A 14,840-nucleotide genomic window follows, 5' to 3' on the forward strand; every position below is an offset into this window, starting at 1 on the left:
AGGAAAAATAAATACACTGCAGAAGCATCTACAAGAAATCTGGGCTGCACAATCTTCAGAGGACCCGTTTCTGGGACTATTGGTATTATTCTACTAATTCCATTCACATGCTAATGATTGGCCTGTTTGGAGTTTAATAATAATAGCAGGAATCATAATAGCTAATGTCTGTTGAACCCTCACACTATACCAGGCCCTGTTCTAAATGCTCTAGGCCAGTGAAGTCATTTAATCATCCAAACACCCCTTCTGCAGTCCCCATCTGAATGAAAATAAAGGCAATTTGCTCATCTTTATTGAGTGTCGGGAGATACGAAGCACTCTTCCCTGGTGAATGCTGTCAATAACAATCTTTCGAGGAGAAGATGGATGCTCTTGTTACCTGTGTTTTATGGATAAGAAAACGAAAGCCCAGAGAGGTCCCGAAGAGAGCCTGTGCTCACACAGCCGAAGTAGCAGAGCAGAGATCTGAGCCTGCCAGCCTGGCTCCAGACTCTGCCCTGCGACTGTGGCCAATTCCGCCACTGAAGGCTGCTTCCGAGGGACATGTTCACAGAGCAGCTCCCCGTGGAGATGCCGTGGGGCACAGGCAGGTCCGCGCTCCCCATGGCAGTGTGGCGTAGTGGCCAGGGACAGGCGCTCTGGCCAAAGTGCCCTGTAAATCGGCTGCTCCACTCAGGAGCCATAATGATTTGGGCAAGTGACTTAACCGTTCCGGGTGTTGGTGCCTTTTGACAGTGAAATGAGCTAGCTGGTGGGAAGCGTGCAGAGCGGGCCTGGGGGTACGGCGAGGATTCAGCCAGGCCAGATCTTGTTTTCATGGCTCCTGCTGTTGCCTCCAAACAGACTCATCACCAAAATTATCGTGGAGGGATTCGGCAGCCGCCAGTGGTCCCAAATGCCGCAGGCTCATTCTGCAGATTAATGGAGAAAGGGCATTTCCCACAGGCTCTGCCAGGTCTAGCTTGTGCCTCTGCTGAGAGACTGACCTGCCCAGCCCTACCCCGTGGAAGAGAGAAAAATCCTGAATTAACCGTGCGAAATCCTGAAATGACCAAGAAAACATCGAGTAACTGAATATGTCCTCGAGCGACAAGATTCTCTTTCCTGTTCTTGAGCAGGGCCCGGGCTTGAGAGCTGAAGCCGGCCGGGGTATAGACAGGACAGGGGCCCAGGGGGCACCCAGGCCTGAGAGCGGGAATGGCGGTGGGGTCACAGAACAACCCGGGAAGATGCAGACACACTCAGCGCTTCCAAATGCCAGCCGTGCCCGGCCGCAGATGCTGGCGTAGGTACCCAGAGGATTCGTGCCCTCATGGAATGGAACGGGGCCACCTGAAGGGAGGCAGCCGGGAGGAGCAGGGAACAAGGTCCCACCCACGCCCAGGAGTCCTCCCGTGGGGAGGGAGGGAGGCACAGCGAGAAACAGAATGGGTGATAGGACAGGAGGGGCAGTCGGCTGCTGTCATGGCAGGCGGTCAGGGAAGGCTTCTCGGAGGCGGTGACCTTTGAGCGGAGCCCTGAACAACATGATGAGTGAGTAGCTGGGAGAAGAGCCTTCCAGACAAAGACGTGAAGGAGGAAGATCAGGCAGGCCTGTGGCCGTCGGGAGGCCCTTGCGCTTGCTGTAAGTGAGAATAAATGCAGTCGGAAGCTTCCAAGAGTGTGCGTGGTCTGAGTAGTTTCCAACAGGAGCCCTCTGGCTGCTGTGTGAGAGTGACCTGCAGGCAGAGGTGGACACAGGAGGCCTGGGGGGGGGGTCGCTGAGGCAGTGGCCCAGGGACAAGACCAAGGGTCTCTGGCCAAGGGGACCGAGGCGGCCAGAGTAAGAAGAGCTCAGATTCAGGATGTGAAGGGAAAGTGGTGGATATTAGTGGATCGAATGTAGGGAACAGCTAGATAGAGGCTGGGAAGAGGACATGTTTGGCAAAGAAAATGCTTAGCCAAGAAAGGGGGAGTTGAGAGAGAGGGAGAGAGACAGAGAGAAAGAAAGAGAGAGAGAGACTATACGCATTACACATGACTATATTTACAATAATCTCAGGCCTTTTAGAAAGTACTGATGCCTGTGGGTAATCATGTGGTCCATCCACACAGCGGAATATCATTCAGCCATAAAAAGGGATGACGCTCTGACACACGCCACAACACGGGTGAACCTGGACCATGCTGTGCTGGGGGAAAGAAGCCGGCACAGAGGAACATGTGTGGTATGATTCTGTTCACATAAGATGTCCACGGCAGGACATCTATAGATAGACAACAGATTTGCAGTTGCCAGGGCTGGGAGGAGGGGAGAGAGGAGGCTGGTTGCTTAATGGCGTGTGGTTTCTTTTTGAGGTGATGAAAATGTTCTAACGTTCACGACAGTGATGGCTGCACAACTCTGAATACACTGACAACCCCTGGCTTGTACTTTAGATGGATGAATTGGATGGTAGGTAAGTTGTATCTCAGTAAAGCTATCTTAAAGCTGGGCATGGTGGCTCATGCCTATAATCCCAGCATTTTGGGAGGCTGAGGCAGGAGGATCACTTGAGTCCAGGAGTTTGAGACCAGCCTGGGCAACATAGCGAGACCCTGTCTCTACAATATATAAAAAATTAGCCAGGCATGGCAACACGCACCTGCAGTCCCAGCTACTCAGGAGGCTGAGGTGGGAAGATCACCTGAGCCTGTAGGTCGAGGCTTCAGTGAGCCAGGATTATGTCACTGCACTCCAGCCTGGGTGAGACCCTGTCTCCAAAAAACAAATAAATGAAATAAAGCTGCTTTAAAAATACCGCTATACCTGCGCCCCAACTCATCGCATCTTCTCTAAGAGGCTCGTGTGGGTCCTGGCCACAGGTGTGTTTCAGAGCTCCCTGGGATTGCATCTGGCCCAGGACGGGCTCCACCCCAGCTTCTCTGGGATCTCACAGGCCGTGCAGTGCTGCAGTCCCAGCCCAGCTTCGTGGTGAGGCAGATCGGGTTTGAAACTGGGCCCATCCCTCCCCAGCTGTGTGATCTTCAGAGAGCCCCTCCATCTCTCAAAGACGATTGTCTCCTCTGTAAAAATGGGTCTACAAGAGCAACAGGGCCTGCCGCAGAAGGGCTGTGTCACACATGTAAGCGAGGAAGGCACCCAGCACGTGCCAGCATCAGCAGTCCGATGCATTGCTGCACTTGAGCTGGAAAAGCTATTGACACAAGTTCCCATCTTTAATTCTCACGATCCAGAAGCCACGATGTGGGAGGCAGTCGCCAGGGCTGGTGGGCTTGGGGACGAGCGGGAGGGAAGCTGGGGAACTGTCTGGACAGAGGCACTGGCCCTCCCAGGGCCCCACCTGCCATTAGCTGCATCCACCCTTCCTTCAGAGACACGTATTGAGCCCCAGCCGGGTCTCAGCCACTCTCTGGACACCGGGAACTCGGCCACAGGCTGAAGACACAGAACCCACACCTCAGCGGGGCTGGGGCAGGTCTCTGGGCGTGACGCCCAACAGCAGAGCTTGGGCACCCGCGGCCCGCAGGGCAGCTCCAGGCTAAGGAGTCAACACGTAGCTCGAGCCCTCGGCCCCTGAACATGGAGCCCTTTACAGACCTGGAGCTGAGTCGAGCCATCGTTTCCCAAGATTCTGGGGCTCCCCTCCCAGGGAGAGGGAAGGAAGAGTCAAAAGCAAGGCAGCCTGTCGCCCCCGTCCCCGTATCTCTGTCTAAGGAGGTGCAGGGCAGTGTGATGGGGGCACTTCTGGTCTTGGAAACCACGTCGGTAATAAGCACGAAGAATGCCTTGAGGAAAACCCCCTTCCCACCCGAACCAGCGGCCGATTCCTGACACTCCCATCGCAGGCACACACTGGGTGTGGCACCAGGAGTGTGTAATCCGAGGGACACACACCAACGCACCCCAGGCCCCCTCAGGAGGCCCCTACTGCCAAAATGGCCAAATGGGCTTTCTTTTTGGTAGCACTGGGCAGAAGGGAGGCAGGGGAGGTAACGCGGGAAGAGGCATAGGAGGGGCAGGGGAAGCCTTCCAGCCAAAGGGACACCATGACCAACTCCGCATGAATGGAAATGACAGAGTACACCACCGGCCCCGCGGTTTCCGGGTATCCCTGGGACCTCACAGGCGGACACTGAGGGTCTCCAGGAGAGGGGTTGGCTCTGCAGCCCCTGTGATCCCAGCCGCTCCAAAAACACCCAAGGAGCGCTTTCTGCACACGCCTGTGAGAATCAAAGCCACCGAGCAACTCGCAGATCCACTCCTCCCTCCGCCCTCGGGGCCCGAACCCCTCTCCCAGGTGTCTGCACCTCTGGTTCCTTCTCAGGGTCCTGTCTCAGCTTCAACGCCACCTCCTCTTGAAGCCCTCCCAGATCACCCAGGCACGGCCTCTAACATCAGCCGCTGGAACCCTCTGCGGGGCACCCCATCAGGTTGGCTGTCTCTGGTGCAGTGATTATTCATTCACTTGCCCATGGTCTTACACACGCACACACATATACACACACACACGCACACACATACACACACACGCACACACATACACACACACACGAGCGCACGCGCACACACACACGAGCATCCTATCCCCATGAGGGCAGCACCCTCCTCTAGCTTGCTCACTGCTCACCTAAAATGGGAGTTGGTATTTAGCAGGTGCTTCAAGGTTTGCTGAATGAATAGGTCATGCCACACCTTCCTGGGGCCCACACAGATAAAGAAGTGGCAGGCGCTGTACCTCCCCCGCCCCAGGCTCAGCACCAACAGGAAGGACCTGTCCACGCGGCCAGGCCAAGGAGAGAGCCCCCCATCTCCCACATTGGGTCTTTCCAGCAAGTGCTTATTCAGCACCTACTAACAACAGACCACAAAACACCAACAAATGAGAATATCCACGAAGGATGTCTTCAGGCCTCCCTGCTCTACCTGCTCCTCCACAAGCCCCACTGCTCCTAATCCTCACAGACCCCACACTTCACACGTATGTCCCCACGGAGCCCCGATGGCCACCTCCCTTTCTTGTGTAGGTGAGCATTAAGAAGAGGCTATCTGACCAGGCACAGTGGCTCATGCCTGTAATCCCAGCATTTTGGGAGGCCAAGGCGGGCAAATTGCCTGAGGTCAGAAGTTCGAGACCAGCCTGGTCAACACGGCGAAACCCCATCTCTATTAAAAACACAAAAATTAGACAGGCGTGGTGGCCCATTCCTGTAATCCTAGCTACTTGGGAGGCTGAGGCAGGAGAATCACTTGAGCCCAGGAGGCAGAGGCTGCAGTGAGCCGAGATCATGCCACTGCATTCCAGCCTGGGTGACAGAGACTGTGTCTCAAAAGAAAGTAAAAAGAAGCTATCTAGCCTCTCACAAATCCAGGGAAGCCCCAACTTCCTCCATTTTCTGAGGCTCCTGGTCCAGGTAAAAATTAAGACATGTCTATTACCCTTTTCATGTTTTGCTGGATTCCATTTTCTAATTTACTAATATTTGACTTAGAATGTGGTTTCCGTGACCATGAGGGTTTGGCCAGTATATGTTCTTCCTTTTGATGTCCTCACTAGGGTTTTGTATCAAGATTATTCTGGGCTTTTAAAACGAGTGTGCTGTTTTTTTGTTTTCTTTTTTCTCCATTTTTTGAAGATGCTATTTGGAGAAATTTACTCAGGACGCCATTTGGACTTAAAGTTTATATTGTGTGAAGGTTTATCATTACAGATACATTTGCCTCTCATACTTATGAAAATAACCACGAAAAAGTTAAAATAGATTTAGATTAAGTGTTACTTTTCAGGGACCCACCTCATAAATTAATACTTTTAACCCCACAAGCCCTAGTACAGTATGACTGGCTTGTTCAAAGATAAATGCAGTCACGCCTTGCTTAACGACAGGGATGCGTTCGGAGAAATGCCTCATCAGGTGATTTTGTCACTGAGCGCACCTCTTACGCAGTGTGCCTGCACACACACCCAGGCGGACAGCCTCCTCCATGCCCTGGCTCGATGGGTAAGCCCATTGCTCCTGGTTTCACAGCTATGCAGCCCGTGACTGTACTGAGTACTCACTGCCGCACAATGGTGAGTGCTTGTGCATCTCATCATAGAAGAGAGGCAGCAGAAGTAAGATCTAAAAGCTAAAGCATGGTGCACCTGCATAGGGCACTTAGCATGAATGGAACTTGTGGGACTGGAAGTGGCTCTGGGTGGGTGGGTGAGTGAGTGAGGAGCGGATGTGAGGGCCCAGGCATTCCCGTACATGTCTGTAGACACTATAAAGGCTGCACACTTAGACTATGCTAAATTTATACAAAAATATTATTCTTTCTTCCATAACTACCCTCAGCTTACTTCATTGCCTTATACATTTCTTAATTTTGTATCTGTTGGACTCTTTTGTAATAATACTTCGCTTAAAACACACAGTGTAGAGCTGTACAAAAATAGTTTCTTTCTTTATAGCCTCATCTATTCACTTTTCCCGATTTGATTCTGTTTGTTTGTTTGCTTTTTAAACTTTGTTGTTAAAAGCTAAGACACAAACACACACATTCGCCTGGGCCTCCCCGGGGCCAGCATCATCACATCACCACCTTCCACCCGCACGTTCCTGTCCCGCTGGGAGGTTTCCAGCAGAATAATGCACGGGGTGTGGTCGCCTCCCACGATGGCCGTGCCTGCTTCCGGATCCCTCCCAAAGGACCTGCTGAAGGCTGTTTCACAGCTCACTTTTGTTTAGTAAGTAGAAAGAATACATTCTAAAATCATGATAAAAGTTACAGTAAATCCATAAGCCAGTATCACAGTCATTTCTTATCATCAAGTATCATGTCTGTGCATGACCGTATGTGCTGGACGCTCACACGCCAGGCAGTACGGTGGCTTCACCCGCACCATCGTCACTCAACACGTGCGAGGAAAGCTTCAAGCTGAGCTGCTGCGACAGCCACACCGGGATAGGGGTCTTTCAGGTCTGTTCTAATCGCACACGGCCACCACAGTATGCGTGGTCTTCCTTGACTGAAATGCCGTCGTGCAGGGCGTGACCTGGGAGATTTTCTTCAAGGAAAGATGGATCCACACAGGAGCGTGGCCCAGTGGTGGACACAAGGAGGGGAGGGTCAGAGAGAGAGACTGAGAGAGGGAGAGGAGGAGCAAGGGAGGGAGGGAGGGAAGGAGAGAGACAGAGAGAAAGGGAAAGAAAAAACAAAGAGGGAGAGAAAAGGAGAGAAAGGGAAGAAGGGATAGAGACTGAAAGAAAAGAACAAAAGAGTGAGAGAAGGAAGGAAGGAAGGAAGGAAGCAAGCAAAGGAGGGAGGGAGGGAGGGAAGGAGGGAAGGAGGAGGGAGGGAGGACTGAGGAGTATGGTTCAGCGAAACCTTTGCACCCAAGGTTGGTGGCATCAGCATCACCAACAAGAGACACAGGTGCCCTCAGCTGGTTGCAGGCCTCCTCCCACCCCACAGGTGATCAGTCAGCTTTTCAAATGGGTGAAACTCCAAAGAGAAACTGAGGAGATGAGCCGTGCACTACCACTGTCTACAAGGGATGAGGCGAGTGCAGAACAGAGTTTTCTGGAATCAGCAGCTCTGGTTGATCAACAACAGACCAGCACAGCCGACCCGGTTCTCCCCCAGTTTCCCAGCACCACACGGATTCCAAACCTTCGGGCAGACGTGGGAAACACGGAAGCATTCAGCTGTCGAGTATCCGCCGACCTGGAACAGATGCTCATTGCCGTGCCCTAAGGAGACTCCTGGACACAAATGAAACTCCCAGGCTGGCGAGGCCCTCTGGTCCCTGAGGTTTAGCGCTTGCGGGTCTAGACCAACCTATGAGGCGCACTCGGCTTCAGGTATGACCTCAGCCAAAGGCCAGCAGAGAGCTGAGGACGTGTCCCAGAGATGCGTAAAGCACCCCCCATGTATGACCTCAGCCAAAGGCCAGCAGAGAGCTGAGGGCATGTCCCAGAGATGTGTAAAGCACCCCCCATGTTTGACCTCAGCCAAAGGCCAACAGAAAGCCGAGCGCATGTCCCAGAGATGCGTAAAGCACCCCCTGGTCACGCTGTGTTCAAGGATTCTCAAAGCGGGATCCCTGGATGCCTCCACCTCCCCTGGTACTGCGTGGGAATGCAGATTCCCGGCCCCTCCCCAGACCTGCTGGATCAGAGGATCTGAGACTTGTAGCCCCTTAACCTACCCGCCAGGATGCCAGTGCTCACCAACATGTGAGAATCACTGCTCCAATTAAAACTTCAACGGGACTCCAAAAATACAAATGTGGCAGGGGGTGGATTTGAAATGGAAAGTGAAGCAAGCTCAGGAAAGAGCCAGATCCTGCCTCTCCTCCCGCTCCCTGAGTACACGCTGGTCTCTTCCAGGCGCCAACAGCGCAAGGGACCAAAGAGATGAAACTGAAAGCCACAGTGTAGGGCCCACCTTGTCTTTTCATCTTCACGGCTAGGAGCTCTCAGTCCGGCTGCACCTGGGAAGCTTCCGCACCACACACGCCCACCCCCAGACTCTGCAGGCTTGGGTTTCTCTGCCGGGCTTGCAGCACGGGGGAGGCCAGCTGCTGTGCCCTGGGGAGGGCTGTGTGGCGCCTGCCTCCTGAGTGGGGAGCGGCCCCCACAGCGCCAGCATCTTCCTGTCTCCCGGGCACGTGGGCAGTGCCACCCTCTCCCTGACCCAGTTTGCCATCCTCTCGGAAGGGGCATAGGGGAATAGCGGCCGCCAGCGCCTTCCCTGAAATAACCTGCAAGGGCTCCACTCTGGGCCCCAGGCAGCTGCCATATGGCCACGGCACAGCCCTCGACCCCAGTCACGCCCCACCACCCCCCACTGCAGAAGCGGTGCCCGCCTGCCTTCCCCTCACCACGCCCCCCCGAGGAACCTCCGGAGCCGGTCAGACCCTGCCCATCCCACTGGGAGCTTGGGATCCTGTCTCATACCACAAGCCAAGACCCCACCGCCCAGCAGGGGCTGAGTCTGAAGCTAATTCCAGGACAGCCCAGCAAGGCTGGGAGGGAGCCAGGGAAGGGCCATGTGCGTGGGGGAGGCGGTGATTTTTAGAGCCTTCCCCCACTGTTCCCCGTAGACACCGGGCGAGTGAGCCTGCACACCAGCTCCCTCCCCTGCCTGCTCCTGCTCAGAGCCTGGAGCCCAACAAGGCTGCCAGCAGCCCGGCCTGCCACGGGCCCCGGGAGCCCAGACACCTCCTCTTCCCACCCATCTTCCATTTCAGAGGGAGCCGCTCTCTCTCCTCTCAGGCCTGCTCCATCTGTGACATTTCTCCCTCCCTGGATGAAGTGGGGTTTTCGCCCTCGTGAGCAGAGTCTCCTTCGGGGCTCCTCCGTGAGAGAAATATGGGGCTGGACAGGGCCCCCTTCCCTCCCTCCTCGCTCACCCTAAGAACCTGCAGGGACCCAGCGGCCACGCAGGCATGGAGCCAGCACCCCTGCCTCCCCTGGGGCCAGTGACCAGGCTGGGAGGTGAAGCAGTCCTCCCTCCCTCCCTCCTCCCTCCAGCCAGCCCTGACCCCGACCCCAGCCAGCCCTGACCCGGACCTCAGCGTGCACTCCCCGGGGACAGGAGGGAGGCTCCTTCCACCGAGGCCTCTGCTGACAGATGTCCGGGCCCCCACCTGGACCTACCCAGACCTAAGCTCCTGGGCAGGTGGTCCCGGACACCCTGCCTTTGCCAGTGAAATACGGTTTCCACTGGGAGAGTCTGCCCCCAGCCAGCAGCCCGCGCACACTGGTCACACAGACACACGCATGCACGCACACACTTTGCCAGGGAACATCTGTTTTGACAAACACATTATTCAAGTCAGTCCATGGGATGTGAATTGACAGATTCCTGGGTGCAGGCTGCTGGCTTTGTGCATTTGCACCTGAGCCGAGCTGGGGACTCTGATGTGTTTGTCCCACGGCCCCTTCCCCACTCCACCCCACCCGCAAGAAGACAAGTCCAGGCCCTGAGCCGCTGCTGTCTGAGACGCCCGGGGCGCACTCCCCAGGCGAGCGGGACTGTGTCCATCGGGTGCCAAACTTTGCCTGGAGGGGCTTTTCTGAAAAGCCTGGGGTGGGGGCCATGACAGAGCCACAGCACCCCTGCAGCTGACACCCGGCACCCAGGAAGAAGTCGGTCAGCCCTTCCCTTCCGAGACAATCCTGAATTCCAGGCAGCACCAAGATGCCAGCAGGGCGAGCCGCTGCTCCCCGCACCCAGCGTCCCCGGACCCCACGCTGAAGGGCATTCTCCATCAGCTGCAAAATAAACTTTGTCTGGGCAAAGAGTTTCCGGCTAACCCCCTGTGATCATCGCCGCTGCGGCTCAGGTGCAGAAAGGCGAGGGGAGACGGGAAGCTATTTTTAGGAGAAAAAAATAAATCTCAGCCTACCTTTAGAAGCGAGCTGTGCCAAGGCTCCCGAGGTTCACCCGGAGACAACTGCAGTATACTGTGTCAGATTACAAACTGGGGGCGAGAGGGAGGGAGGGAGGAGGGGGAGAGGGAGAGAGGGAGGGAGGGAGGAGGGGGAGAGGGAGAGAGGGATGGAGAGAGCAGCAGAGGGAGAGACAGGGAGCGAGAGGCAGGCAGAGGCGGCGCCCAGTCAACATTGCAGGGCATTGGTGTGTCTGCACTGCTTGCATTCAGCTAGACATGATTCATTAGTTTTCTGCAGGCAGGCAAGCAGGTCGAGAGGGAGGGAGAGACAGCGAGAGCCAGAGAGAGAGAGAGAGAGAGAGAGAGGATCATCCGCCATGCAGCAGTAACCAGAGCCTATGAAACGTCAGTGTTTGAACGCACGCACACACACATGCACACAAATACACATGCACACACACGTGCACACACACACACACCAAGATGGCTATACCCCTCACTGCCAGTTTTTCTTTCACAGAGCTGTGGTGAAAAGCTCGGACAGAGATGGAGGCAAACAGCTCTCAGCCACACAGGGCTTGGGGTTGGTGCTTCTCCCTCCGTCCCTGGGAAAACAGCACAAGATCTTCCCTGCAGGAGGCTGGGGGACTCCTGCAACCGACAGGCAACCAATCAGCACATCAAGGTGAAAGCTGCCCTGGGCTCTACTCCAGAAAGCTCGGAAACTCAAGCGCCCTCAGAATTAAGTGATGAAGAGGAGCGACTGAAGCTGCCTAGGTCTTTGCTCTCCTGTCTGGCTCCCCTCCCCACCACAAGCCTCCAGTGGCCCCGAGAGTTCCCCCTTCCCACAGAACTTCAGGTGGTGGCACAGATACACCCGCTACCTAGCAACCGGGTGGTGCAGGAGGGAAAAAACCCTGGGTAACATGCACGGACTTCACACACGTGCTTCCTCCCCTGGTTAAAAATCCCATGCTTGTTTTTGAAAGGTGCGAAATCAGGTAGCTCATGCAAAGGAAAACCCCTTTGGTAATTTGGGCTCCACATACCCTAACTGAGGCTCTGAGGGCTCCTACTAATGATGGCCCTGTGCAGGGACAAGACTCAAGTGTAGGCCACAAGAAGTCCAAGGAAGGGCTCACCACCAGTCCTTTGTACAAAAAAGAAGGATTTCTCCTGAGGTGCTTTCTGCTTCTTCTCCAATTAGACGCACTTTACAAGTTTTAAAAACATGGGCTCCTTAGTAAAGCCAATGCATCCTCCCATCACCGTGGTTTTTGCTTGGGATCTTAAAGGAACTGCAATGGTCTCAAACCTAGACAGCCAGAGGAAGCCTCTTCCCTAGACAACTTTTTCAACACTGTGACAGACGGGTCCAGCGAGTTTTCCCAATCGGGATCCATTTTGGCCTCCCGGATAGGCTTTTCAATTATATGCCTCTGAATTTGCCTGCAAGACTGGAGGCTGCCTTCAAGCCCTGTGTAGAGTAGCCCCAGCCTCTGTGCATGGAACAAAGAGATACGCGCCGTATCCAGGAGTAGGTGGCAAACCACAGATGATTCCTTTTCACCCTGGAGCAGAGTTATCAGGTCACAGAAACTGCAAGACTGCAGAAAATCACGGAAGGAACTGGTGACCAGATACTTGTACACACATGTACACAGCTGTGCTGCTCTCAACAGGCAAAGGGTGGAAATGATGCAAGTGCCCATCAACGGATGAATGGAGAAACAAAATGTGGCATATCCATACAATGGAATATTATTCAGCCAGGAAAAAGGAATGAAGTACTGATTCATGCTGTCACACGGATGGACCTTGACAGCACCATGCCGGGGAAAGAAGCCAGACACAAAGCCCATCAATCATATGAGCCCATTTCTATGAAATACCCCAAATAGGCAAATTCCTAGAGACAGAAAGGAGACTGGTGCTTGCTGAGGGCTGGGAGGAGAGGAGATGAGGAGTGACTCCTTAGTGGAGTGGGGTTTCCTTTGGGGTGGTGAGAACGCTTTGGAACAAGAGAGAGGTGGCAGTTGCACAAGACGATGAATGTATTAAATGCCGCTGAGTTGTTCGTTTTAAAATGGTTAATTTTATGTGATGTGAACTTTACCTCCATAAAAACATATGACAAGACTGTACAAAGCGCCTGTGCATGGGACCCCACTGACCCAGTCTGTGCCTTCCTGACTCCATCCGTGTGGCCTGGAGCAGGTCAGTCTTTTCCCACATCTGTAAAACGATCGTGTCTGCTTATCACCTAATGTCTCCTTCACGGGGCTCCTCTGGGGGACGAATGAAACATTTGACAGAAGGAAATACAGCTATTCCCCCTTAGAAAGGACTCACTCTTTTAAAAGGTCATTCGGTGGCATGAAAATGACTCTCCACCTCTATTTTCTCAGCAGAGAGGAAATTAATTTTTAAGGAATGCCATGGATCATATAGGCTGAAAAGCCAAGGTTCTAAAACAAATAAGCTGCAAAAAATGTTTCCATTCAGAGAGGCTGGGCCCCAAACAGGTCCACTGCTGCCTGCACCAGCCCCGCCAAGTCTGTCACGGCTGCGCCAGCCCCGCTGAATCTGTCACGGCTGCACTGTCGTCCGCGGCATCTCACGTGTGTGGGGCTGCAGGTCACGGGTCTTGGCGTGAGGAGCCCACTGTGTCGACCGGACAACTTGAGACCAAAGAGTTGACTGTAGCTGCCAAGAGACACATGGTCAAATCAGAAAAAGAATGCAGGGCCAGGCGCAGTGGCTCATGCCTGTAGTGCCAGCACTTTGAGAGGCCAGAGTGGGAGGATCACTTGAGCCTAGGAGTTCTAGACCAGCCTGGGCAACATAGTGAGATCTCATCTTTACAAAAAATACAAAACAGCTGGGCATGGCAGTGCATGCCTGTGGTCCCAGCTACTCAGGAGGCTGAGGTGGGAGGATCGCTCGAGCCCAGGGGAGTCAAAGCTGCAATGAGCTGTGACTGCTCCACTGCACCCCAGCCTGGGGGACAGAGTGAGACCCTGCCTCAAAAAAAAAAGAAAAAGAAAAAGAAAAGAAAAGAAAAAAGGAAAGAAAAGAAAAGAAAAATAATGCAGGATTCCGTTTCTTGGTGTTATGTTCTAACTTCACAAAAATTTTGTGCATAAAATACCGAAAAAATGTAACAAAACAGAGACTTTCATAGGTGTGCTCTTAGGTAACTAACAATCCAGATGAAGCCATTCTGTGCCTGTGAAGAATGAGGACGTGTTCAACCCAGCAGGAAGGAGCTGGCCGGTTCTGAAAAGTGAGCTGCCGTGGTGGGGACCAGTTTCGGTGACAGAATCAGAAGTGCTGACCTCCTCCAGCGCCTGGTACAGGCAACCTGCTAGCTCTGGGCCGGACACAGGCCACACAAAGGCGTTGTTACTCACCGGCTCTGTCAGGCTGTTAGACTCCTGTGAATAAGGCACCATTTGTTTTATCTGGTCCTGGATGGAACCAGTGTTTGCCAGATGTCAGGAAGTGTCAGATGCAAAGCTGCGTAACTGCCATTCACAGAGTTTTCCAGCCCTACGTACGGAGACAGCACAACTGGGCCGTTTCCACTTGGAACTGCTGTCTGAGAAAATGCCAGTCATTTTGTTTGCAACGTAGTTCTGAAGGCTCAGCATTAAAGTGGAATCTCCTGTCCCTGGACAGCTAATAATAGGTCTGTGCTGACACTGAACATCAGCGCCTCTGCGGGCCCGAGCTTTCACAAAGCACAGCAAGTTTTCTATGAGACCAATTCCAAGGCCGGTGGCTAAGTGCAGCCCCCTAAATCCTTTCAAGTAGCCTTTTGAAGTTGGGTGTTCACCATAAGTGTACCACTCAGATAGGAACATCTCTCAGAAAAACCTGCCCTGTTTACAAGTAGTGGGGTAGTCAGAAAGGTCTAAAAACTAGGCAGTATTGGAGATGATATGATGATCTACTTGGAAATCCAGAGGAACCAATCGCAGAAAAACTGTTACAAATAAGAATTGCATAGGAGAGGATAGAATAGGTCTGGCATGATGGCTCATGCCTGTAATCCCAACACTTTGGGAGGCTGAGGTGGGAAGACCACTTGAGCTCAGGAGTTTGAGACCAGCCTGGACAACATGGTAAAAGCCTGTCTCTACAAAAAATACAAAAACTTAGACAGGTGTGATGGCTCATGTCTGTAGTCCCAGCTACTTGGGGCTGAGGTGGAAGGATCACCTAAGCCCAGGAGGTGAAGGTCACAGTGAGCCATGATCACACCACTGTAGTCCAGCCTGGGTGACAGAGCAAGACTCTGTCTCAAAAAAAAAAAAAAAAAAAAAAAGGCCGGGCGCGGGTGGCTCAAGCCTGTAATCCCAGCACTTTGGGAGGCCGAGACAGGCGGATCATGAGGTCAGGAGATCGAGACCATCCTGGCTGACACGGTGAAACCCCGTCTCTACCAAAAAATACAAAAAAAAAAAACTA

General features: G+C 53.5%; 1 protein-coding gene across 4 annotated transcripts in view; it reads right to left on the bottom strand.

Annotated features, from left to right (window-relative positions):
* RIMBP2 (RIMS binding protein 2) overlaps positions 1-10,465 on the bottom strand; it is a 319,920-nt gene extending 309,455 nt beyond the window's left edge. For all 4 annotated transcript variants that reach the window (XM_025402095.1, XM_025402100.1, XM_025402097.1 and 1 more), the window contains exon 1: positions 10,383-10,465. The gene's annotated coding sequence lies outside the window, so the exon portion shown is untranslated. The remainder of the gene's footprint in view (positions 1-10,382) is intronic.
* Positions 10,466-14,840: the final 4,375 nt, after the last annotated feature.

Source organism: Theropithecus gelada, chromosome 11, assembly GCF_003255815.1.
Source record: "Theropithecus gelada isolate Dixy chromosome 11, Tgel_1.0, whole genome shotgun sequence".
Lineage (NCBI taxonomy): Eukaryota > Metazoa > Chordata > Mammalia > Primates > Cercopithecidae > Theropithecus > Theropithecus gelada.